Below are 27148 nucleotides of genomic sequence, written 5' to 3'. Positions count from 1 at the left end.
ATTTGAGATGAGTCTTGTTGGAGAGCTGACTTATTTTCTGGGACTTCAAGTGAAGCAGATGGAAGACTCCATATTCCTCTCACAAAGCAAGTATGCAAAGAACATTGTCAAGAAGTTTGGGATGGAGAATGCCAGCCATAAAAGAACTCCTGCACCTACTCACTTGAAGCTGTCAAAAGATGAAGCTGGCACCAGTGTTGATCAAAGTCTGTACAGAAGCATGATTGGGAGCTTACTATATTTAACAGCTAGCAGACCCGACATCACCTATGCAGTAGGTGTTTGTGCAAGATATCAAGCTAATCCCAAGATAAGTCACTTGAATCAAGTAAAGAGAATTCTGAAATATGTAAATGGCACCAGTGACTATGGGATTATGTACTGTCATTGTTCAGGTTCAATGCTGGTTGGGTATTGTGATGCTGATTGGGCTGGAAGTGCAGATGACAGAAAAAGCACTTCAGGTGGATGTTTCTATCTGGGCAACAATCTTATTTCATGGTTCAGCAAGAAGCAGAACTGTGTGTCCCTATCCACTGCAGAAGCCGAGTATATTGCAGCAGGAAGCAGCTGTTCACAACTAGTTTGGATGAAGCAGATGCTCAAGGAGTACAATGTCGAACAAGATGTCATGACATTATACTGTGACAACTTGAGTGCTATTAATATTTCTAAAAATCCTGTGCAACACAGCAGAACCAAGCACATTGACATTAGACATCACTATATCAGAGAGCTTGTTGATGATAAAGTTATCACACTAGAGCATGTTGACACTGAGGAACAAATAGCAGATATTTTCACAAAGGCATTGGATGCAAAACAGTTTGAAAAACTGAGGGGCAAGCTGGGCATTTGTCTGCTAGAGGAATTATAGCAGCTACTGCTATCTGAACGTGCTCAAACGTCTCACTTAACATTAATAGCACGTTCACTACTAAGCCAAAACGAATTCGACCGTTGCTTCACACGCCCCTCTACATTCCTCATTCAAACTTATATTTTCGTGGAAATCTCGTTTTCAGCATTCCTCAACAGCTCTCAGAGATTTACGAAATCATTCCAAACGCTCTGCTTTTCCATGGCTACCTCACCAAAAGAAACTTCAGCTTCTGGTTCACCCTCTGCACCATCATCTCCATCACCATCTAACCAGGAACGACCTGAATTCAATATCCAGCCCATACAGATGATTCCTGGTCAAGCCCCTGTTCCTGAAAAACTGGTTCCCAAATGACAACAGGGTGTGAAGATTTCTGAAAACCCTAGCCTTGCAACAAGTCCTAGGGAAGTAGACACAGAGATGGATAAGAAGATCCGCAGTATTGTAAGTAACATTCTGAAAAATGCCTCTGTCCCTGAAGCTGATGAAGATGTCCCAACATCTTCCACCCCAAATGTTTCTGTGCCTGATGTTGATAAAGATGTTCCAACATCTTCCGCTCCAAATGCTGAAGCTCTCCCTTCACCCAGTGAAGAGGAATCAACAGAAGAAGATGATCAAGCCACAGAAGAGACCCCTGCACCAAAGGCACCAGAACCTGCTCCAGGTGATCTCATTGACCTCGAAGATGTAGAATCTGATGAGGAACCCATTGCCAACAAGTTGGCACCTGGCATTGCGGAAAGACTACAAAGCAGAAAAGGAAAAACCCCCATGAAAAGGTCTGGACGAATCAAGACTATGGCCCAGAAGAAAAGCACTCCAATCACTCCTACCTCATCCAGACGAAGCAAAGTCGCAATTCCTTCCAAAAAGAGGAAAGAAATTTCCTCATCTGAGTCTGATGATGATGTCGAACTAGATGTCTCGACATCAAAGAGGGCCAAGAAATCTGGGAAAAAGGTGCCTGAAAATGTCCCTGATGCACCATTGGACAACATCTCATTCCACTCCATTGGCAATGTTGAAAGGTGGAAATATGTATATCAACGTAGACTTGCTGTTGAAAGAGAACTGGGAAGAGATGCCTTGGCTTGCAAGGAGATCATGGACCTCATCAAGACTGCTGGACTACTGAAGACAGTCACCAAGTTGGGAGATTGCTATGAAAGTCTAGTCAGGGAATTTATTGTCAACATTCCCTCTGACATAACAAACAGAAAGAGTGATGAGTATCAAAAAGTATTTGTCAGAGGAAAATGTGTTAGATTCTCCCCTGCTGTAATCAACAAATACCTGGGCAGACCAACAGATGGAGTGATGGATATTGCTGTCTGAGCATCAAATTGCCAAGGAAATCACTGCCAAACAAGTCCAGCATTGGCCAAAGAAAGGGAAGCTGTCTGCAGGGAAGCTAAGTGTGAAATATGCAATCCTGCACAGGATTGGAGCTGCAAACTGGGTACCCACTAATCACACTTCCACTGTTGCCACAGGTTTGGGTAAATTTCTGTATGCTGTTGGAACCAAGTCCAAATTTAATTTTGGAAACTATATGTTTGATCAAACTGTTAAGCATTCAGAATCCTTTGTTGTCAAATTACCCATTGCCTTCCCTACTGTATTGTGTGGCATTATGTTGAGTCAACATCCCAATATGTTAAACCACATTGACTCTGTGATGAAGAGAGAATCTCCTCTATCCCTGCATTACAAACTGTTTGAGGGGACACATGTCCCAGACATTGTCTCGACATCAGGGAAAGCTGCTGAGGAAGAGGAAGATGCAGCAGAGTATACTGAATCAGATGATGATTCTGAAGCCACCCCATGACCATCAGACCTTTACTTTTGCTTTTTATTTTTACTAGCTATAAGGGCATGTCCCTTTGAACAATTGATTGTTATTGGTCTGTAATATTTGCACATTAATTTCATGCATTCTACTTTTGCCAAATTTATGTCTAAAAAGGGGGAGTAGTAGTATGTATGTATTATGCATGATTTTGAGTAGTAAGATACTATGTATGCAATAGTAGTAGGATACGATGTATGCATGATTCATGATTTTGAGGGGGAGTTGTATGTATACGATTTTGAGGGGGAGACTGCTGCTGCTGATGATGACTGATGGAAGCTACTAGAAGATGCTGCAGTAAGAGCATGGAGACAGGGGGAGCAGATAGCTGATGTCACATGAGATGTCTTGACATCCTGGAGAAGACTAGTAGCTGATAGAAGATGCTGCAGTAAGCATGGAGACAGGGGGAGCAGAAGCAGAAAGCTGATGTCACGTGAGATGTCTTGACATCCTGGAAACGACTTGCAACTTGTCTAAACTACAGATTCCGCTGTGCTTGATTAGTCTGATAATGAAAGTTGCTGATCCCACTTGCATAACTGCTCGTACCTGCTCAGGAAGTGTCTAAGTATGTTTTAGACAAAATTTGCCAAAGGGGGAGATTGTTAGTGCTTAGCTCTACTGAGTTTTAAAAGATTGGCTAAGATTTTGTTAAAACATAAGCACTTAGACAATGAAGGAAAGCTGGAGTTGCTGCACATGATGTCCAACGTTATGTCAAAGAATAAGATCGGGCTGCACAATGCACAAGGCAAGATAAAATGTCAAATGAAGAATTGAAGCTGCAGGATCCAAGATGTCGGATACAATGTCCAGGACATCCTGCCCGAAAATACTGGAAGTTGCTGTACAATGCACAAAGCTGCAGGATCCAAGATGTCGGATACAATGTCCAGGACATCCTGCCCGAAAATACTGGAAGTTGCTGTACAATGCACAAAGCTGCAGGATCCACGATGTCGGATACGATGTCCAGGACATCTGGCCCGAAAATACTGGACACATAAATCTGTTATCTCTTTAACAGATTATTGTGCAGTTAGCAGAGATAAGACGATCTATCTTTAGGAACGAATTAAAAGATAATTAAAGTTCGAATTTCAAACTAGAAGAGTTCGTTCAGGGATTAAAGATTAAAGATAAAAACTAAAAGATCAAACTGTATCTTTTAGTTCTTTAAGTGCAGATTTTCAGGAAGAATGATAGATCTCATCCAGCACAAGAAGTTGCAGACCAGATACGCTCACTGCTATATAAACACGAAGGCTGCACGAGTTCTGTACCAAGTCCGGGATTGAAGAGTTATTTTGTGAGTTTTGGGACTTGAGTGTTTTGTGAGCCACCTTGATGTTATCCTAACATCAAGTGTTGGACCTGAGTGTGTAGAGTTGATCTCTAGTGTGTAGAGTTGATCTCTAGTGTGTGGAGTTGATCTCTATTGTTCAGAGAGCAATCTCTGGTGTGTCTTTGATTTGTTTGTAAACACGGGAGTGTGGTTGAGAGGGAGTGAGCGGGGTTCTCATATCTAAGAGTGGCTCTTAGGTAGAGATTGCACGGGTAGTGGTTAGGTGAGAAGGTTGTAAACAGTGGCTGTTAGACCTTGAACTAACACTATTTTAGTGGATTTCCTCCCTGGCTTGGTAGCCCCCAGATGTAGGTGAGGTTGCACCGAACTGGGTTAACAATTCTCTTGTGTTATTTACTTGTTTAAACCGTACACACTGTCAAATATAATCTGCATGTTCTGAAGCGTGATGTCGTGACATCCTGTACGACATCTGTCCCCAGTATCAGAATTTCAATTGGTATCAGAGCCAGGTTCTCGAAATCACTGAGTGAGATCTAGGGAGATAAATTCTGATGAACATGGAGAAAGAAGGAGGACCAGTGAACAGACCACCAATTCTGGATGGAACCAACTATGAATACTGGAAAGCAAGGATGGTGGCCTTCCTCAAATCACTGGATAGCAGAACCTGGAAAGCTGTCATCAAAGGCTGGGAACATCCCAAGATGCTGGACACAGAAGGAAAGCCCACTGATGAATTGAAGCCAGAAGAAGACTGGACAAAAGTAGCAAAGTAGCAAGCGCATCCGCCATTAGCTGGAACATAGACGCCAAAGTAGGGTAGATCCCCGTGCGGCGTTAGCTGGAACATAGACGCCAAAGTAGCAAGCGCATCCGCCATTTGATTTTCCTCACGGGGAACATGATGGAAGGAGATCTCATCAAAGGTCTTAGCCAATTCCTTGATATAGGCTTTGTAGGGTATCAGCTTGGGATCTCTAGTTTCCCATTCCCCTCTCAGCTGATGGATTACCAATGCTGAGTCGTTGTACACCTTGAGTAGTTTGACATTGGAGTCAATCGCTGCCTGGACGGCTAGGGCACATGCTTCATATTCGGCCTTGTTGTTGGTGCAGTCGAATCCTAGCCTGGCTGTGAAAGGTACACATTGATTGTCCGGAGAGACCAATACTGCCCCAACGCCATGGCCTAGAATGTTTGACGCTCCGTCAAACCATACGGTCCATTTGTCCCGATCTTCGTCCAATTTTTCCTCAAACAAGGCCATGATGTCCTCATCCGGGAATTCAGGATGCATGGGCTGATAGTCGTTAAGAGGCTGTTGAGCCAAATAATCTGCTAAGGCGCATCCTTTTATCGCCTTTTGGGTGACGTAAACTATATCAAACTCGGATAGCAGGACTTGCCACCGGGCGATTTGTCCCGTGAGAGCTGGCTTTTCAAAGATGTACTTAATCGGGTCCATCTTGGATATCAACCAGGTAGTATGGCTCAGCATGTACTGCCTTAGGCGATGGGATGCCCATACTAAAGCACAACACGTTCTTTCGAGCAAGGAGTAATTCATTTCACAGGTCGTGAACATCTTAGTTAGGTAGTAAATAGCGCGCTCTTTCTTTCCGGATTCGTCATGTTGCCCCAGCATACACCCCATTGACTCGTCTAAGATTGTCATGTACAAGATGAGAGGCCTTCCAGGTACTGGTGGCATAAGTACGGGAGGATTCATTAGGCACTTTTTGATCCTTCCAAAAGCCTCTTGGCAATCCTCATTCCAGCGATCAGTTTGGTTTTTGCGTAAGAGCTTGAACAACGGCTCACAAATGGTGGTGAGCTGCGATATGAATCTGGCAATATAATTCAAGCGTCCCAGGAAACCTTGGACTTGCCTCTCTGTACGGGGTTCTGGCATCTCAAGGATAGCCTTCACCTTTTCGGGGTCTACCTCTATCCCTCTCTGGCTTACAATGAAACCAAGCAATTTCCCTGATTTGACCCCAAAAGTACACTTGGCGGGGTTCAACCTTAATTGATATTTCTTAAGCCTTTCAAACAACTTCCGCAGGTTGACTAGGTGTTCTTCCTCGGATTTAGATTTGGCAATTATGTCGTCCACGTAGACCTCGATCTCTTGATGCATCATATCATGGAACAAAGCTACCATGGCCCGTTGATAAGTTGCCCCAGCATTCTTGAGTCCAAAGGACATCACCTTGTAACAGAACGTTCCCCACAGGGTGACGAAAGTAGTCTTTTCCATATCCTCTGGCGCCATCTTTATCTGATTGTAGCCGGAGAAACCGTCCATGAAGGAAAATAAAGCGAAATTGGCCGTGTTATCCACGAGGATATCGATGTGTGGCAAAGGAAAATTGTCTTTGGGACTGGCCCGATTCAGGTCCCGATAATCCACACACATTCGTACTTTCCCATCTTTCTTAGGGACCGGTACGATGTTGGCAACCCATTCTGGATACCGAGCGACGGCCAGAAAACCAGCGTCAAATTGCTTCTTCACTTCTTCTTTTATCTTCAAGGATGTTTCGGGCTTCATCCTTCTCAATTTCTGCTTTACCGGGGAACACTCGGGATTTAGAGGTAATCGGTGCTGTACAATGTCAGAACTCAAACCGGGCATATCTTGGTATGACCAAGCAAAGATGTCTTGGTAGTCTTTTAGCAGGATTATTAATTCTTCACGGATAGATGCGGTAATACCTGTGCCTATCTTCACTTCCCTTCTTCTTGATGAGGCCCCATTTCTTGGTCCTCATGGGCGACCATTCTTTCTAATTCTGGGGGAAGTCCCACATCCTCGTTTCCTTCATCTTCCGTTTGACTCATTTCTTGCTCGAAGTGGATAGGCGGGTCCCAGGTATTAGTACCTTCGGGGGACTCGTCATCGGATCCGTCGTTTCAGAAAAAGAAGTAAACATGCAAATGAATGAGAATGGGTAGAGACGTAGGAACAGATGAAGAAAGATCCTTGTATTATAAATTCAAAAACAAAAGACACAAAGCTTTAACAAAAGGAAAAACTCTAAAGCCTAGGCCCAACTATAGAGCTTTAAAAACCGTAAAGGTTTACATTATGCTCGTTGCGTAAATGCTGGGGCGTTCCTCCACTCGCCAATTTCCCAGCTGGAAATCAGGAGGGCATGGTCGTACCAAATCCAATGTACTCGGAACATCATCTTCGTATATCGCGACCACTTGACCTTCGTCTCCCAGACCCGTGCTTATAAAGCTTCTACTTATGTGGCAGGGCGGGCTTCCTTCACTTTCTTGCCTCAACCGCGAGCTTTGACCACCACTCTTTCTTTCCGCGATGCTTCTCTTTATATCCGCCTGAGTGGGTTTATAGCCTAAACCATACTTCCCACGATTTCCTTTGGCATTTATCAAGCTAGTTATGCCGCCGTTGTCTTTGCCTAAACCCATTCCGGGTTCGTAACCATTCCCCAACATAACACGGGCCATCATTACTGCTGCATCGGACAGGCAAGCTTGCCTAGAGAAGGAGTCCACGGAGGAAATGCTTACCACCTCGAAAGACTGGAAAGCGGTTTCTAATGACTCCTCTGCGGCTTCCACATAAGGCATAGAGGATGGGCAGCTCACCAGGATGTCTTCCTCGCCTGATACGATGACCAGATGCCCTTCCACTACGAATTTCAACTTTTGGTGGAGTGTTGAGGGAACAACTCCTACTGAGTGGATCCACGGGCGCCCCAACAGACAGCTGTAGGGGGGGTTAATATCCATTATTTGGAAGGTGACTTGACAGGTGTGAGGGCCTATTTGTACTGGGAGATCGATCTCTCCCCTAACCTCTCGGCGGGTGCCGTCGAAGGCACGAACCACCATTGAACTTGGCTTTAAGTGGGAGGCATTGAATGGTAATTTCTCCAAAGTGCTCTTAGGCATTACGTTCAAACTGGAACCATTATCGATGAGCACCTTGGCTACGATATGGTCCATACACTTGACTGATACGTGCAAAGCCTTATTATGCCCTCTCCCCTCGGTGGGGATTTCTTCTTCTGCGAAGGCGAGATAGTTGTTGGCAGTGATATTGTTGACCAGCCCTCCGAAACCTTCTACCGAGATATCTTGGGCCACATGGGCCTCGTTCAGAACTTTTACTAGCAGAGCCCGATGAGGCTCGGAGCTCATAAGTAACTCCAACAGCGAGACCCTGGTCGGGGTTTTGTTGAGCTGTTCGATAACCTTGAATTCGCTCTGCTGAATTATACGGAGGAACTCGCTGGCTTCCTCTAGTGATACCTCCTTTTTACCATCCTTTTTCTCCGGAAGACCTTTTGCCAGAATATTTTTATTCGAAGCGTGGGGTGCTTCGCCATCCTGTTCCTCCGCCACTTTTCCTTTTCCCTTGACGTTCGCGGGTTGGACTGGTAGGTCCGGAGGCGCAAACACACGACCGCTACGGGTCACACCACTCAGCCCCGTGATATTTGTCACCTTAGCCGACAATGAGCTGACGTCGGTGGCTTCTTCATCCTTCTCCCTCAGAGGTGTATATCTCCATGGTACTGCGTGGCTACTTTGGTATGGGAAAGGAACAGGTTTAGCTGCTAAGGGGTGTCTGGGCTTTTGCGAAGCTGTGCCCTTGGTGAAGTATATCACCAAGGGTTTGGGCCTCGCAACACTGCTCCCATCCGTGGACTGCATGCATATATGCTGCTCTTCTTTTCCTTCACTGCCAACTTCCAGTCGACCTTGATCTATCATCCGCTGTAACAATTCCTCTACTCCCAAACACGTTTCCATGTCATGTAGCTCGCCGGAATGCAGCAAACAGGAATCCTCCTTACACCCACCATGGGGAATCACACCTCCCTTTTGTAAGGCCTCAAAGATAAACCTCCTAGGGGTTGCCACATCCTTTAAAGGTTTAGACCTGCGCGGCCTATCGGACTCAACGGCGTTAACTGCTCCCCCTCCATGATTGGCGAGCGGATTGGTTCTCACATTGGGCCGATCCTCTTGGAAGGTCAGCCATCCAGCATCCATCAAATGTTGGACCTTGTATTTAAGGGCCAAGCATTTTTCAACGGAATGTCCCGGGACACCCCCATGGTACTTGCAAGTTGCATTAGGGTCATACCACTTTGGGAAAGGGGGTTGGAGGACCTTTCCGGGAGTTACCACGGCCAAATGGTTGGCGATGAGGGACGGCAAGAGGTCTTCGTACGTCATTGGGAGTGGGGTGAATTCTTGAAATGGCCTCGAAGGGAAGTTCCTTGTTGCGTTGAAATTGCCGGCAGGGCGAGTTGTGTTCGGATTTGGAACTTGGGGAGCTTCCCTCTGGGTGGGTGCCTTAGGCTGCACAGGTGCCGAAATAGAGGCGTTCCCGGTATGAGCCGAGAAGCTCGGGTGATGTTGCGCGTACTGGTGGGTACCATGAGGTGTCTGCGGGGGTTTGACCCACGCGGGCGTTGAAGAGACGGCATGGGCATCTCCTTCCTTCCTTTTTGCCCCTGTTGCCCCGATTCTTTTGACATTCGCACTCGTGGAGGAAACGTAATCAAACTTTCCTCTTTTCAATCCTACCTCGATTCTTTCCCCGGCGAATACTAGGTCCACAAAGCTGGACGGCATGTAACCTACTAGCTTCTCATAGTAGAACACTGGCAGAGTGTCTACCATCATGGTGATCATCTCTCTCTCAACCATGGGAGGAGCTACTTGTGCCGCCAAATCTCTCCACCGCAGGGCGTATTCTATAAAGGTTTCGCCCTCTTTCTTGAACATATTCTGCAGCTGAGTGCGATCGGGAGCCATATCGGAATTGTACTGATATTGCCTTAGGAAGGCAGTAATCAGATCCTTCCAAGTACGGATACGGGAAGCTTCCAAATTAGTCTACCAGACTACCGCGGCTCCGGCCAAGCTATCTTGAAAAAAGTGTATTAAAAGCTTTTCATCCCTAGAGTGTGCGCCCATCTTGCGACAGTACATCTTGAGATGGTTTTTGGGACAAGTCGTCCCTTTATACTTGTCGAAGTCCGGCACTTTGAACTTCGGAGGGATAACAACGTCGGGTACTAAGCAAAGATCCGTCATGTCTGCGAACGGATAATCCCCAAATCCTTCTACGGCTCTCAATCTTTCCTCGAGGAGATCGAGCTTCCTCCTTTCTTCAGTTGCCGGGGGCGGTCCTTCCGTGGACAAAACTATTGGTTGTGTCGTGATGTTGGGCTGAGGCAACGTGCTAGGTGACGGCCCTTCGGGGATCGGGGGATAGAACTCGACATCCCTTCGAGCATAGTCTTGAGGGTCTTTGTGGACCTCGTCGGGCTGTTGAGGAGGTTCTCTTTCAAGGACGGGAGAAGCAATATGGACCGCATCGTCTTGCAAGACGGGTGGTGAGTAGTTGGGCGGCAATCCATAAGGGTAAGCCGCTCGGTTGTATCCCAGGTGAGGGCCGCCATCGTGCCCCAGTGTGTCCCTTCCCCGTCCTACTATGTTTGAGGGAGGATGGTGCGCAGTTGCCAAGAGAGTTGGGTCTGCTTCGGCAGCCGAACTGACAGCGGCAGCGGTGGCCACATTTTTCTCCATGAGCTGCCTCATTCCTAACATGGCTTCCATCATGGAAGCCATTTGTTCTTTCAGAGCCAACACATCGGCTTTCATCTGTTCCTATGTCTCCTCTTGATCACCCATCGTTCTAGATTTGGATCTGGTGCGATAGGGATGCCTTGTGGCGCGTTTAGTTATGGTGTTTTTCCCTAAAAAACCAAACGTGAGGAGTGGGTAAAGAAAGAAAGAATGCATGGTAGAGATGAAATGCAGGAGTGATTTGATTCGCACAAGCTTTTTGGAGTAGAAACATGGGACCAACTCATTTTATTTCAAAAAGAAAGCCGTATCTAGTCAAGGTCTGAGAGACCATACAAGTTTCCTAGCGATTTCTAATTATGTGGGCCATTAAGTCTACCAAATGCTGACAATAGCCTAGAATCCCATGAATTTCTTCGGGGGCGGAGTAGGTGTCCGCCATCGCCTTGGCCTTGGCTAACAATCGGGGAAGTTCTTGACTCCCGTTCAAGGTAAGAGCAAACCAATCCATCCACATGGTTGCCTCTTGGTGTAAAGAGTCGATCACCCTTCCTCTAGCCTCTTTTTCCGCGTATACTTGGGCATACTCGTCCGCGACCCTATGCTCGTGGGCCATGGCTAGGCCTAACTCATCTTGGTACTTGGCGATGATAGCTAGCATGTTGGTCTCCGTCTCGCATAAACGCTGAGACAAGCTCCTCTTGGACCTCGAACAGGCAACTAACTCCTCTTTCAAAACCATGCTATGTGCTCGCGACTGGTCCCTCTCTTCCCTTTGCAGCTTAAGTTCGTTGTTGCTACCCCACAGAGCTCCGCGAAATTTGTTACGGCCATACTCTTCCTTGCGAGCCCTCTTGGTCTCTTGTTCAAGGGCTCTCGCGGTAGTTGCATTCTTTTCCCGTAATCCGGCACACTCCTTCCGGATGTGTGTAGCGGCCAATTTGAACTTCTCCTTAGCAAGTTTCGCCTTTCCTAACTCGCTTTTGAGAGCTTGGACTTCTTCGTCCTCTTCCGGTGCTTCAAAACTCTCTTCGCTGACGACTTTTAACTTGGCGAGCCAATCTAAACCTCGTATATGAACTTTCAGCCATTCATGGTAACCACCAATGATGCCATTACGAATGCCCCTAAGTTCTTGATCTTTTCTTAATGGGGTTTCCCATGCCTTATGGATTCTTTGTATAGCCTTGAAATTTTGCGCGCCGAAATCCCTTACAAGGAAAGGAGACATGCTTCCTTCCGTCGATGCTCCCCTCATGGGGTACCCTAGTTGTCTTATAGTGAGTGCGGGATTGTAGTTAATACAACCCCTCGTTCCTATTAGCAGAATGTTTGGGTACCCTCCACATGAGAAAAGGACTCCTTCTTTTCCTTCCTTCCATCGGGGGAACCAATTGATTGTTCTACCTCCTATCCCGGCCAAAAGCTGGTCCCAATCTATTCTCCTCTTTTCAGTACACGAGCGATGGCTCAGGAGCGGACATGGATGCCTTGTGTGTTGCTGGAACAAGTGCGAAACCAACCAAACGCAGAGGGCGGGCAAGCAACAGATGATCCGTGCACTACTCTTTTCGCACCTTCGGTCAAATGTGTCAAATAAATCTGCCAAGACAGCTACCACCGGACTTTCCTTGCTATGGTGGTATGCAAGGAAAGCGTCGATTGCTGCTAGGTCCACCAAACCATCCACGTTTGGAAAGAGGACGACCCCAAAAATTAGCAAAGCTAACACATCCATAAACGGGACCCAATCTCCTTGATTGGCCATACCCCTCGCCTTGTCTTCTAGGTACCTCCGTGGTAGGCCCGCTATGCCGTTCCGAGTCTGTTTTATGCGGTCCAAACCTCTTGCTGAATCCTTGACCACAGTTGCAATTCTGCTCAAAGAGGGGAGACACCCGGACGAAAGGTATGGTTTTCTTCCCCCTAGAGGACATCCTAGAATTTCCTCAAATTCTTCAATGGTTGGTACCAATTGGAAGTCTCTGAATGTGAAGCATCTCAAAGGCTGGTCGTAGTATTGGGTGAGTGATGCAATGGCTTCTAAGGATACCTCTGCTATGGTCAACTCTAAGATCTTTCCGTAAGTCTTGCGGAAGGCTTGCATTTGGAGAGGTTCCATCAACCGCCCTAATTCCTTGATGCTGGTGGTATCTAGGCTTTTAACCTTGACTTGGTAAAACCTCTTGCCGGTTTGATTTGTCCCCATGCTTACTAAAGTGAGACAAAAAGCTGGTGCAAATCAAAACTCCGATATCTCATGGGTGGAATGGATGAATGCATGAAGGAATGCATATGACACAGATGCAATCTAGGAATGCGGGGGCCCGAGGAATTGTCTCCTTCTTAGATACAACGTCTAGGGGTAGCAAGGTGCCCCAACGTATGTTTTGAAGAAGGCGACACGGACCCTCCCTTGGTTTGTTTACAGAGGGGATCAAGACAGAACCCATATGCATATGCAAAAGACGCAATGCGGGAATGTACATAGTATGACAATATTCACTGAACATAAGCAAAATGGTATATGATACTTATGCATGGCAGTGTGAAAAATGGCACGCAGCGTGTTTGCTCCGTGCCCCTATTTAAGGGACCTATAAGGGAGAGAACTAACTAGGCATTTAGTGATAACCCCCCAAGGTAGTCATATCTCTCTTGATGGTTTCTAGAGGTATTATCCTCTTCGAAGAACATATTGCAGCAGTAGGGACTACTAGCAACAATAAGTTTTCAAAGAGAAAAGCTCTAGATGAGGGTTCACTGTAATCAAGCAAGTCGGAGACCTAGCATGATCACAGATTCACCTCCACTCCTTATGTTCCCATGAACCCGGGTATAGGGCCCTTTTCACTCACAGTGTGTGCAAATAGTGTTGGTGTTTGTGTGCATCAAATGAATAAATATTTACTTCATGCATACATTTTAAAACGCACTAAAAGCAATAAAGAGTTTGTATACACAAGAACATAATGAAGGGAAACCCACAAAGGAGTAAGTCATGGTAAAACATTGTACAAGATTAAATGGCCTAACTCTCTAAAAACAGTCCCCAGTGGAGTCGCCAACTGTCGCAACCTACCCTTCGACGGGAGGGCGACGCGAGACTCGCGGGATGCGTGTTCCACGAAAGGAATACGCGCGGAGTCGCCACCAACGTTTATTTGAGGAAAACGTCAGAAAAACCGGAAAAGACGCGATCTACGAACTTTTAAGTGAAAGGTTCGGGAGTTGTATTTACGCTCGGGGAAGGTATTAGCACCCCACACGTCCGTCCCAAGGGACGGCAGCCTTTAATCGAATGTGCAAACATGACTTTGATTTTTTATGTTCCCTTTTTATGTCCTTATATCCTTTATACCCCTTTTATATTTTTCTCTTTTTGTGGTCGACAAGGGTGTTTCCTTTGCTCCTACGTATTCCTCAATTGCGATGAGGAAATTAGACCTACGTAGTTCTTTCTTATCAAGTGATTCTTTTTTACTTTAAGAAGTGATCATTTTAAGGCGTTGGACCTTGAAAATGATCCATTTTACTTAGTAAGAAATTGAAATGACAAACTTCAAAAACCTATTTTTATGGACGAGCTTGACTAGGCGAATTGATTTTAGCCTTAGTTTCACTTTAGTTATTAGTCAATTCGATTAAGAATGAGAAATCCCAAAGAGAAAACGTCCGATTGATTTTCCGCTTTATTTTACTAAAAAGATGTTTTTTGATTATTATATTATTTTTTATCTCTTTTTTTGATTTCCAACGTGGTTACGGCACGACCGAACGGTCGGAATTTATTTTAACCGAAGTTAACGGATAATACAATTCAAACGATCGGTGGAAACTTATTTTATTTTTAGGTTAAGCGAGAAATGACTTAAGTAAAATGGCTTAAGCACGTCAAAAGAGGGTATAAAAAGTAAATAAAACGAGAATAGAAATACACAAAACACAATTTGGACCACCAAGGGTACATTGAATGAATCGAAAAGCTTGGTTCGAGGTACTTACCCGTTGAAGATCGATGAACGATGAAGAACGAATGAAGAACGTAGAAGAACGGTCGAAACCTTTGCGAAAATCTTCACGGAAAACGTTACGGAAACGTTTCGGAAGCGCCTCGGCTTAAATTTTCTTCACGGAAACAATTTTTCCAAGCAAATTCGAAAGAGAGAGAAGTGCCTAAGGGGCTGAACCCCTTTCCTTCTCACTTCCTCCCCTATTTATAGCAAAATAGGGGAGATGCTTGCCGCCCAGCTCGCCCAGGCGAGCAGGGTTGCTTCCTCCAGAAGCAACAGCCTTCTGGAGGAATATTCTGGAGGGCCCAAGTGGGCCTGGTTGCTATTTGCACCCCCATTTTTACTAAGTACACCCCCTCTACTTTTTTTGATGATTCTTTTTTCGTAAAGTTACGGAAACTTACGAATTTCGTAACGATACTTGTTTTCTTTCTGTAATGTTACGGAACCTTGCGGATTACATAATCATCCCCTTTTTGACTTACGGAATGTTACGGAACCTCACTAATTATGCAACGATGCTTCCATTTGATTTTCGGGGTGTCACGGAACCTTTAGGGATTGTGCATCAATATTTTCTTTTGTAATTCGGCATGTCCCGGAATTCCACAAATTGCCTAATGATGGGTGCCAAGCACCTTACAAGGACCAAACAAAGGTCGCATGTCATCAAGCAAAGGTCCCCAGACGAAATTAGGGTATGACACCTTGCAACAGGTACAGATTTCTGATTCAAGGCCAGCTGGGTTACCAAGTTAACCAATGCATCCAGTTTTCCTTCAAGCTTCTTAGTCTCAGATGATGCAGCTGAGTTTGTAGCTACCTCATGCACTCCTCTAATGACTATGGCATCATTTCTGGCGCTAAACTACTGAGAGTTGGAAGCCATCTTCTCAATTAAATTTCTGGCTTCAGCAGGAGTCATGTCTCCAAGGGCTCCACCACTGGCAGCATCTATCATACTTCTCTCCATATTACTGAGTCCTTCATAAAAATATTAGAGAAGAAGCTGCTCCGAAATCTGATGGTGAGGGCAACTGGCACATAGTTTTTTAAATCGCTCCCAGTACTCATACAGGCTCTCTCCACTGAGTTGTCTAATACCTGAGATATCTTTCCTGATGGCTGTGGTCCTGGAAGCAGGGAAAAAATTTTCTAAGAATACTCTCTTAAGGTCATCCCAGCTCGTGATGGACCTTGGAGCAAGGTAATAAAGCCAGTCCTTTGCCACTCCCTCCAGAGAATGAGGAAAAGCCTTCAGAAATATGTGATCCTCCTGGACATCTGGGGGTTTCATGGTGGAGCAGACAATATGAAATTCCTTTAAATTTTTGTGCGGGTCTTCAGCTGCAAGGCCATGAAACTTTGGAAGCAAACGAATCAGTCCAGTTTTAAGAACATATGGGACATCCTCATCAGGGTATTGGATGCGCAAGCTTTCGTAGGTGAAATCAGGTACAGCCATTTCCCTTAGAGTCCTCTCACGGGGTAGAGGTTGTGCCATGTTCTCAGAACGTGAAAAATCAGAATGCTCAAAATTATAATGCTCCAAATTAGGATGTTCAAAATCACTAATAACAGAATGCACAGATTCACCAGTAATGGAATGCTCAGGATGATCAAAAGGTATAAAATGATGCCTAACTAATCTATGAAATGTCCTATCTATCTCAGGGTCAAAGGGTTGTAAGTCAGATGGATTGCCTCTAGTCATACACTACATTCAGCATGCACAACTAGTTGCCTTGTCATGTAAATAAAGGTGCATGTTTGAACTACAGCTACCCTCAAATGATATCCAAATAACTTGAAATTTTGTGAGCAACCTTATAAAATGATGAGAAGATAGCACAAAAAATTTCAGACAAAAATTCAAAGTCTAACTATGAAAGCTAAAATTGTTGGGTTAAGAAAAATAAGTGAATAAAACTTGAAAAATAGAAAACTTTTGACAGAATCGCTTTTTATGGACGATGGAGACCCCAGCCGGCCATAGGCATAGGAAATTTTTTTCTACCCCAAATGCATGTATAATAATTGCGATTCTGATAACTGGAGCAAAAGTTATGGCCGTTTGAAGTTTTGACAAACACAAAATTTGCTAGTTTTTTGAAACTTTCAAATTTGACCAAACTAAAGGCTCTAGCTATTTTTCCCACAAAACATGGATTAAAAGAAGTTACCACAAAAAAAATTCCACCAAAAATAACAACCCTAGCTACTAAAACAAAAAATCACAAATAATTCAGCATGGGTGGTCGCTAAAATCCGTCTCTAATTGATTTCTACTACTACTCTGTTTTGCCGCAAGCAAAAGTGGTCGCTAAGTCCGTCGCAAAACACTATTCACAGCAAAACACCCAAGACTGAAACAGGGGAAACGCTTAATGGGAAAACTGAAACAAAACACACACTAAACAAAATACCAGGACACTAAACAACACTAACACACATACTAACACAATACTAACAATTAAACATAAAACACGAAAGCATTAAACACACAACACTAGCTAGCTATTATGAACCTTTGGACACTGCTCTCCGGCAACGGCGCCAAATTTAATCGAGGTCACACCCGAATGAAATAAACATGAAAATGCAGTAACTAGGAAGTGATCCTAGGTCGTTTCCTAACGAGCAATGACAAACCAAATGTTCATAATATACTTGCGCAGTAACAGTAACGATTGGGGGGGTTTGTTTGTTTCGTGATTAAAGAGCAGAACAAGTAAACTGGAATTTTAAACTACTAATATTAAAAACGGGTTGTTTCCTCTGATTCAGAAGCCATTCTCTTATCCTGGGTTATGGAGAATTCGTCCCTAACAGTCAACCACTTAATCCAACCCTATTTCAATTTACTAAGCGAAAATCAACTTAGGGTTTTCAATACGTGATTAGGCACCACATACACCAGTTAGCCCTTCGTCCATTAAGCATGAAACACAAGTTAGGCTCAGAGGCAATTAATCGAACACGAAGCATGCACTGATTAATATTCACGAATTTGGGATAACTAGTGAAGGGAAAACTGCCAGGAAGCCACATTACAAGCGAAACCTCAAAGAGAGTTGGGTTTCGTCCTTAAAAGGAAACAACACCAGAAAATCTAGCCTTCCATGGATTCAAACAGTAAACGCAAATGAAACATAAAGCAGAAATGTAAATGAACAGAAACGTAAATGAGAGTAGAAGAAGAAGCAAGAACGAAATTGTAATTAGAAGTAGAAAACGTAAAATTGCATTACGTGAACAGTAGCATCAAGGCAGAAAACGTAAAAACCCTAAAACCAAAGCTCTGAATAATGAATAGCATGACAGAATGCCTTGCACGAATCCCAAGGCTGCTGTTTAAAAAGAGTCACTCAAAGTCACTGGGCCCTATTACAATACTCTGGCCCAAAATGAAATAAACACTGAACAACATAAAATAAAATTGCGAAATTTCCTAATTAGAAATTAACTAAGGTAAGCGCTGCTTTATTTGCCCTCTTCAAGTCCACAACCAAAATCTGGATTAAGCCCAATGTTTCATTAATTCCTGAAATTAGATTAAAAACATCAAATTAGCTAAATAGGCCCAAATAATAAAACTGCCTAATTAATTGACAATTAAGACCAATCAGTAATTAAAATGGTGCAAAAAGGGTTTAGAAAATAGAAGAAAATGATGGCACATCAATCATTCAAGGTAAGCTCTTTGGTCAAAAGGCTTGTGTATGTACAATCACGGCCTTCATCATGTTCTCGTTTATACATTTCATTCTAAAATTTAGAGATTTAAGCTTTTCTTTCTCAATCAATCTGTCTACTGACTAACAATTCTAAATTCAAGTTCACATTCTTGTTCTTTCTTTGTCTAACATACACACTTGCTCAAACTCATGAAAAGAAACACAAACTCCATCACAATCATGCACTCAACTCAAAATAAAAGCATACAACTATTTTCATAAGTCAATAAAAGTGCTTCACTACCATATCATTGAAAACCAAGTTAAACTATTCAAAATGCTTCAGGATGAGCAAACGAACTACTCATAAATAAAACTAGCAGTGTATGTAAACATAAAGGAAATACTGTACGAAAACCAAAATTATAAAAATAATAAATCAAAAAGCAAAAAGTATCATCAGGAATCAAAATTCATATGACTGGTCCTGGGTGTCCTGTGTCTGACCATCCTCCTCATCTATCAGCTGAAGCACTGGAGTAGTTGGAGGAGAAGTGTCCATAGCTAGGAATGGTGTAGTCGGGTCCTCTGGCATCTCTAGGAGAGGAGTGAAGGGGTTTGCTGCAGGCTGAGGTGAGGGTAGGTTTACCACTGGTGCAAAAGGCTTTGAAGTAGCCTTAAGGGATCGCTCAGGAGTGGCAGTAGCTACCTGTCTCACCTGTGTCTCCTCTGCCTCTTCTCCTATATCAAATGGCTCTGGGATGGTGGCCTCAGATGACTCATCCTCCATATGTTGAGGTACCTGGGCTGTGGGACCTTCATCTTCCCTATGAAGAGAAGGTTGGGTCCCGGGCCAGGCTACCATCTCCCTGAACTGCTCAACTGAAGGAATAGATCCTGGAGGCACCACCACCTGTAAACTTTGTAGTAAAATGATCTGTTCTTGATGAATGCTCTGAAGCATGGCTTCAAAGCGCTGAGAATCTGTCTGAGCTGGGATAGAAGGGACTGCTGAAGTGGATGCTGGAGTAGGAGCTACATAAGTAGAAGGAAGCTCAGTTGGCCTTGCCCTCGCCTTCCTAGCCCCTCGGATAGAAACTGTTAGATCGTCGGGATTCCAACAATTCTTCTTGATGTAGGCCAAGTTAATGAATGGGGTTAGGCGCTCAAAGGTAAGGCTATCAGAGACAACCCCACTGGCCCTACATAATGCGGTTATCAGAGTAGGGAACCCAAGTCTAGAAGTGTTAGACTGGGCTATAGAGGTCATCTGGCCAGAGATCAGTGCTCCTATGTTCATATCCAAGTGAGAGACTAGGCCAAAAATTAGCCTAGCTCTGTCCACTGTCAGATCAGAGGTATGTGATGTAAGGGCCAAGTTGGAGTATGAGAGGACACTCCACACCTGAGCTAGTGTAGTCAAATCCTTCCTGAGAATCTTCCCAGGATGGCCCTCAGAGTTCAAGATGAACCCTCGGCCATGTATGCATAAAATAGCCTCTATCTCTCTGAAGTTTGTAGGCAACCTGCAGTATCTGGAGTATGCGAGTAGAGTCTCTCCCTCAGCTAATACCACAGGTGTCTCCAGGAATGTGTTGAGACTATCAGCATCAATCTTCACCAAATGACCTCTGACTCTGGACTGCTTTGGTGGATGGTCCTCAGAATTGTATAAATTTGCATAGAACTCTTTCACCAAAGCCAAGTCTATGCTCCCATCAACTAAATTGGTGAGGCGTTTATGGAAATTACGCCTCTCCAGTTCAGCTTTAAAATCATTTATCTCAATGTGATAGAGCTTTACCTTCCTCTCAGGTAAAATGTTTCTCCCTAGAACATTATCTGTGTATCTGGTCCAAGCATCTAAGGAAGAGAATCTCCTTGTGTCATACTGTGCTGTGGGTCTTGAACTAATACTTTTATGTTTCCTAGAAGCCATCTGCATATAAAGGAACCAAACAACTAATCAGGACACAAGTTATTTGAATTTCAAAAACTGAAAAATAAAACTAAAAAAGATATTGGTCGCTTAGCGAGACATGGTCCTCTTAGCTAGCCTTTGCAAAAAAAAAAAAAAACACTACCGCTTAGCGACATGAGGAGCCGTTTAGCGGAAGTTGAAGAAATTTAGCTTCTGTAGAATTGGCTTAGCTAGACATCGCCCGCTAAGCTGAACATCTGCCGCAAGGATATGTGCTAATCTCCTTAAAGGCTACGCTTAGCGGCAGCAACTCTTCAAAAATTCCACTAAGTATTGGGAGCTTAGCGAGCGAAGGTCACTTAGCTCAACGGATGCCGCAACAAATCGTGCTTGGCTCAGGCAAGCTCGGCTTAACGCGTGGCTATTTACAAAAATTTGTTTGAGTTACCTAGGCTTAGCGATTCAGCCTCGCTTAGCTATGGGTAGCTCAGCAAGAGGATGAGTGTTCATCCTCAAAGGATGAACTCGCTTAGCACGATAGGTTTGCTTAGCGAGTCCTTTCGGGAACGCCCATATACACATTGAGTTCTGATGAACTCGCTTAGCGCAGCATGCTTGCTTAGCGAGTTCATTGCGTTTTCCAGAAAATGCAGAAAACGCAATTCGTTTTCCTGCACTTTTCAAGCCTCTAAAAGGCATATCCGACATGCAATGTGTGCATCATACTCAATACAGTATACAAGCGTATATAGTCCTAATCTTAAACTAATTCTAAAAAAACATAAAAACCCTAAAAATCTAAAAATATAGTTGAAATCTTCTACCCTAAAGTTTAGACAAGAAAAAGAGAAAAAGAATCAAGGAACTTACTTGGATTGTTAATGCTTTGGGATTGGAAGTAGACAATGCAAAGAGAAAGCACAGATGCAAAATGTGCAAATTTTTGGAGAGAGAGAGAGTAGAGAAGGTGTTTCCGAAATCTGGCAAGTGTGAGTGTAACTGCTGTTACACTCACTTAAGTAGTTTTCGACACTTTCGCTTAGCGGAACGCTGCGCTAAGCGAGCCAGAGAGACGTTTGGTTTCTCAACAAGGCTCGCTTAGCGGATCTACACGCTTAGTCGACGTTTCAAATTCAAAATTCATTTTTTTTACATAGGCTTGGCTTAGCACGAGGATAAGACCGCTTAGCGAGGTTTGCAGATCCGAAAAGCTGCCACTCTCGCTAAGCCAGGCTCTAGCTGGCTTAGCTAAAATGATGCATCTTAAGTACAAAGGAGCATGCGCTTAGCTGATAAGAACTCGCTTAGTGCTCACATTGCCGCAATGAATTCAGCTTAGCTGCCATGACTAGCGCTTAGCTCAGTGGATGCCACAACAAATCTCACATGGCGACACTGAGTCGTACTTAGCCAAGGATAAGCTATCGCTTAGCGATCAGGCTAAAGCTTAGTCGAATTCAGATCGAATTGAAGTTGGCTTAGCTCATCCTTGGCCAGCTTAGCATACCAAATCAGCCTTAGATGCAAGGGTTGGGCGCTAAGCGCTTGAGACTCACAGCTTAGTGCATGATCAAAGATGCGCTTAGCACGAGGCTCGCACTTAGCGAAAGGACTATTTTTCAGAAAAATGTTTTCTAAGTTATTTTTCAGTCCTTTTCCCAAGAAATTGAAACCCTTATGTTAAACATGCAAAGATAGGCTGCTATACTCATATGTACAGATTATACAGCAAGTTCCAAATGATTAAATGCATGAAAAACAAAAATAGCAGAAATTAAAACTGGGTTGCCTCCCAGGAAGCGCTTCTTTAATGTCATTAACTTGATGCTTTTACCTCACTGGGTGATTTTATGTTTTGGTTCTTACTTTCAGAACCTCTTGACCTCCTTCCATTACCTGTAAGCAGACATTGTGTTCTGGAGCAGGCTTGTTTTCAACAAATAAATCAAAATCAATTTTCTGATCTTCAAAACCTAGCTCCAGCTTCCTCTTCCCCATATCAACTATGCAACTTGCAGTCAACATGAATGGCCTTCCCAATATTGCAGGGATGTCAGTATCTTCAGAGATATCCATTACCACAAAGTCTGTCGGGAAGATAAAATGTTTTATTCTGACCAACACATCTTCAATTACTCCATATGGCCTGGTAATGGAGTGGTCAACTAGTTGTAAAGTCATTCGAGTGGGCATTATTTCCAACTCTCCCAATCTTCTGCACATGGAGAGTGGCATCAAATTGATGCTGGCTCCCAGGCCAATAAGAGCTTTTCCCACATTGACTTCTCCAATTGAACAAGGAATAGTTACACTCTCAGGATCTTTATGCTTGGGTGGAAGGATCTTTTGGATCACAGCACAGCACTTTCCTTCCACTATGATGTTTTCCTGGTGAATATATTTATGCTTCCTTGTTAACATATCTTTCAAGAATTTAGAGTAAAGTGGCATCTGCTGCAAAGCTTCTCTGAAGGGCATAGTTATTTCCAATTTCCTGAAAATGTCTAAAAATCTCGCCAGATGACAATCTTTTTCCTTCTTGGAAGGTACCACAGGATATGGTACTTCCACACCTTCATCCACAACTTTTTCACTTCTACTCTTCTTTGCATTCTTATTATTTTTTTCTTCTTTTTCATTTTTTTCATTTTCTATTTCTTTTTCTACTTCTTTTTCTTTTTCTTGGTCCTTCAATTCTTTATTCTTGACCATTATTTGTTCCTCTTTCTCTTGATTACTTTCACCTCTTACCTCATTTTTCTTGCCATCGGTACCTTTCTTGTTAGCAGTTTTCTTCTTATGCACCACATTATCCTCATCCTTAGCCTCCACAAACCTTTTTCTCCTTGTCATCACAACTTTGCATTCCTCCTTGGGATTCTGTTCTATATTTGCCTTAAAATTGTTGGATGACTTGTCAGCTATCTGCTTGGCCAGTTGTCCCACCTAGACCTCAAGGTTCTTCAGTGCTAACTCAGTGCTTTTATGATTTGACATTGTTACTTACATAAACTGAGTCAAGGTCTCCTCCAACGTAGTAGTCCTCTGGAATGTGTTAGGTCCTTGTTGGATTGGCCTGTTTGAAGGCCCACTCTGGTCTTTGTTGAACTGGTTACCAGGGTGTGTCCTCCACTGTCCTTGTTGATTATAGGGACCCTACTGAAAGCCTGAAAATCCTCCTTGAGTATACCCTTGTCGCTGTTGATTTCCCACATAATGAATTTCTTGAGTGTTTTCTTTAGTGGGAATACATTGGCCTGTTTAATGAGCCTCACCACAGATGGTACAATCTGTGACCTGCAAAACAGAATTAGTTGGAAATTTACCGAGTGTTTCTTTTGAAATCTCAAGTTGCTTAGAAAGCAACTTGTTCTGTGCCAATAAAGCGTCATGTGATGATAGCTCTATCAAGCTTTTCTTTGTGGGTTGATGGGTTCTGTCTCTTAGAATGACATGATCACTGGCTGACATGTTCTCAATTAGCTTAGTTGCTTCTTCTGGGGTCTTCAGTTGTATCTTTCCCCCTACTGAAGCATCTAATAGTTGCTTGGTTTGTGGTCTCAGCCCATCTATAAACATATTCAATTGGATTAGCTCAAAAAACCCATGAGTGGGAGTTCTTCTCAACAAGCCTCTGAACCTCTCCAATGCTTCACTCAGAGATTCATTAGGAAACTGATAAAATGAAGAGATTATAGCTTTCCCTTCCGCAGTCTTGGACTCTGGGAAGTATTTCTTTAGGAACTTTTCAACAACTTATTCCCAGGTTTTCAGACTGTTACCTTTGAATGAGTGGAGCCACCTCTTGGCTTCTCCTGCCAATGAGAATGAGAAAAGGTTGAGCCTAATGGCTTCGTCTGGTACATCGACAATCTTAATAGTGTTGCATATTTCAATGAACGTTGCCAAGTGTGCATAGGGGTCTTCATTAGGTAATCCTTGAAATAAATTCCCCTGTATTAAATGAATAAAGGAATGTGGGTAGTTGATGTTGTTAGCTTGCACTTCAGGATGTGCAATGTTGGTGAAAAATTGTGGTACTGAACTACTTGAGTAATCCTCAAGGGTAATCCTCTGGTCATGCTCTTCTTCCATGGTAATGACTTCAGGTAATTGAGTGGCGGATTCCCTTGATGATGGTGAATCAGGTGATAGTAAGTCAGAGAAATGATTCTCCTCCTCAAGAATGGATGCAACTGCTTTGTCTTGCAGAAGTTTCCTTCTCCTCTCGGCTCTGTTCCTTCACAATGTAGCCTCAATTTCTAAGTCCAAAGGAACTAAATTGCCGGTGGGAGATCTATGCATATACAATACTAACAGAACAACGGTTATCCAGTTTAACAAGAAAAGACAAATAGGAATTAAGAACAAATATTCACAAAAATAATCAAAGAAAATAAAGAATAGACACCTAAAGACAAACTAACTTCCCAAATAAAAAGAAGTTCCTCGGCAACGGCGCCAAAAATTTGTTTGGCTTCCGGCAAGTGCACCGGATCGCACAAGTAGTATAAAACGGCAAGAACCAAGTATTGAACACTCGGGGAACTTGTGTTATTTGGTAAGCTATTTCAGAAAATAGGTGTCTGGTGTGTAAAGGTAAGTGTGAATATGAATAGGTGTATAAATTATCTGTGCAAAAAGAAAGAAAATCACGTGAGAGAAATGATGTGTAAAAATAAGTAGAAATACATTGGTCTTCCTAATAGGTGCCTGATGCTGAAAAGATATTCTCTAGATAACGATGCTCATGTGTTCCTATGGTGTCTCCTGAGATACTAAACCCTAATTCCTCATGATAGTTTAGCCTAATCCTGATCAAGCATCGTCCGTAGATTCCTCTTGTAAGACTAAACTCAATCAGGACCGCATTAAGACACACATACACAACTAACTTATAGCACCCCGATTCCTCGTGATGGTGCGACAACTTAGCCCTGTACTATCAAAGACTTTAGAGTCAGACCAGTTTCCACTGTTGAATGACCCTAACAAAGCATGCATCTACGTGATCAAGGTAAAGGCATACAGGAGTGAAAAGCATATAGCACAAAGAACACACAAAACATCATTAAATAGATAAAAAAAATATATTTACATCAGGTACCTATAGGGAAGATCCAATAGAGGATTTAGCTTTCCATACCAGGAAGCCTTCTTTACAACAAAGAGAAGAACAAGATGAACGATTGCAAAAATACAAGTGGTGAGGATGTCTTCTTTACCTCTAGGATCTCACAATCACTCACAAACTCATCTCAAGCTCTCAAACTGGCTCCTGCTTCAAGCTCTGGTCTCTGTAGATCTTCACAGAGAAAAATCTCTGTGGAACTTGGACCTTTCTCTCTCGAGAAACCCTAGACATGCAAAGCTCTGAATCCCAGTCCAAACACTCCTTCTGAAATCTGATTTCAAGCTTAAATAGGTGGCCTTGTTTATGCTCGTGCACTTAGCGCACTTATGGACCGCTTAGCGCACATTAGTGAATTTCGGCTTAGTGCGTGCCTTTCTCGCTTAGCGGATGAACTGAAGTGGTGTGCTTAGTGAGATGAAGTGGTGCGCTTAACAAACCTGTATAGCTCATCTTCTTCCAGAGTCTTCGTCGCGCTTAGCCCATAAGTGTTGCGCTTAGCGGAGGCTCGCTAAGCCAGTAGATTGGCTTAGCGAGAAGGTGAAAAATAGCACTTTCCAAAGCTTTCCTAATTAACCTAAAATTGAGAGAAAAAGATTATTAAACACACAAAAAGGAAGTACTAAGTATTTATTACCTATACTTAACTGAAAATACTTATAACACTACAAAGTAACCATAAATTGGAAGAGTTTGCTACAATTTACACAAGTTTTATACACAAAAGTTAGTTGTATTCACCGACTAACATGTCCCTTACGCCATTGTCACTGACTTATGAAGACTTCCTGACGAGACTAGGCGTCAAGCAACTTGTAACCTTTGTTGAACATCCCTAGACAACGGTTAGGCAAAGGCAGCCAACAAAGTTATCGTCAGGGCCATGCACACTTGACTTGACAAGTCTAAGGGTCTATGGAAGGAGGAACTCCCTAGCATACTTTGGGCCTATCATTGTTGACCCCAGACAACGACCAAAAAAACTCTTTTCCAACTCACATATGGCGCAGACGCCATCCTACTCTTTTCACTCTATAAGTACCAAGTTTCATCTCACTTTTTTCATACTCTCCTAACTCACGTCTTACTTGAGTGTCAAAGTCCTTTATTTTGTAGGTTCCCCTCTTATCTTCTTAACAAAAGGAACTCTCAGTTTGACGTGTGAGATCTTAGAGCCCACATTGGCCACATCCACCGTGACGTGGGACAACTCCGAATTTTGGTATGTACACAAATGAATCACTTTGGACGTTCAGAGAAAGCTTGGCTTTCTAAAACTTTGGATGCTTTCTTTTAAAAGAGCATCAATGCCACTTTTTATACAAATATTCTTATTGTGTCTAAGATAGGAATTTATATCTTTTTCTTGTCTGGATGCATTCTAAAATAACTTGTTAGATCTTAAAATATCATAAATTTTGTTATCATCAAAATTATGTGAATTTTGAAGGGTTAGACTTTTCATTCTTGATCTTTGGTTCCAACAATGTTAACTTTATTATTATTTCAACAAAATTGCCCTCTCCTATTGGGCTACAATCTAATAAATAGGGTCATTCCTAGTTATGCTGCTTGTGAACAGTTCCATCTGAGAACAATATTAAAGGCTTTTTTTTATGGAAAAAATGTAAATATTAAGTCATGCTGGTTCTGTATTCAAGAAGATTAACTAGGAATGACCCTATTTATTAGATTGTAGCCCAATAGGAGAGGGCAATTTTGTTGAAATAATAATAAAGTTAACATTGTTGGTACCAAAGATCAAGAATGA

At 43.2% G+C, this 27148-nt stretch overlaps 1 non-coding gene across 1 annotated transcript; it reads left to right on the top strand.

Moving 5' to 3' along the window:
- Positions 1-15667: 15667 nt before the first annotated feature.
- LOC112998279 (small nucleolar RNA R71) lies at positions 15668-15774 on the top strand. Its single transcript, XR_003263315.1, has one exon. It is a non-coding gene; the product is annotated as a small nucleolar RNA R71 (small nucleolar RNA).
- The last annotated feature ends 11374 nt before the right edge of the window (positions 15775-27148 follow it).

The sequence above is a fragment of the Glycine max genome, chromosome 10 (genome assembly GCF_000004515.6).
Source record: "Glycine max cultivar Williams 82 chromosome 10, Glycine_max_v4.0, whole genome shotgun sequence".
Classification (NCBI taxonomy): domain Eukaryota; kingdom Viridiplantae; phylum Streptophyta; class Magnoliopsida; order Fabales; family Fabaceae; genus Glycine; species Glycine max.
Note: the sequence above shows the minus strand (reverse complement) of the source record. Positions and strands in the feature narration are given on the sequence as shown.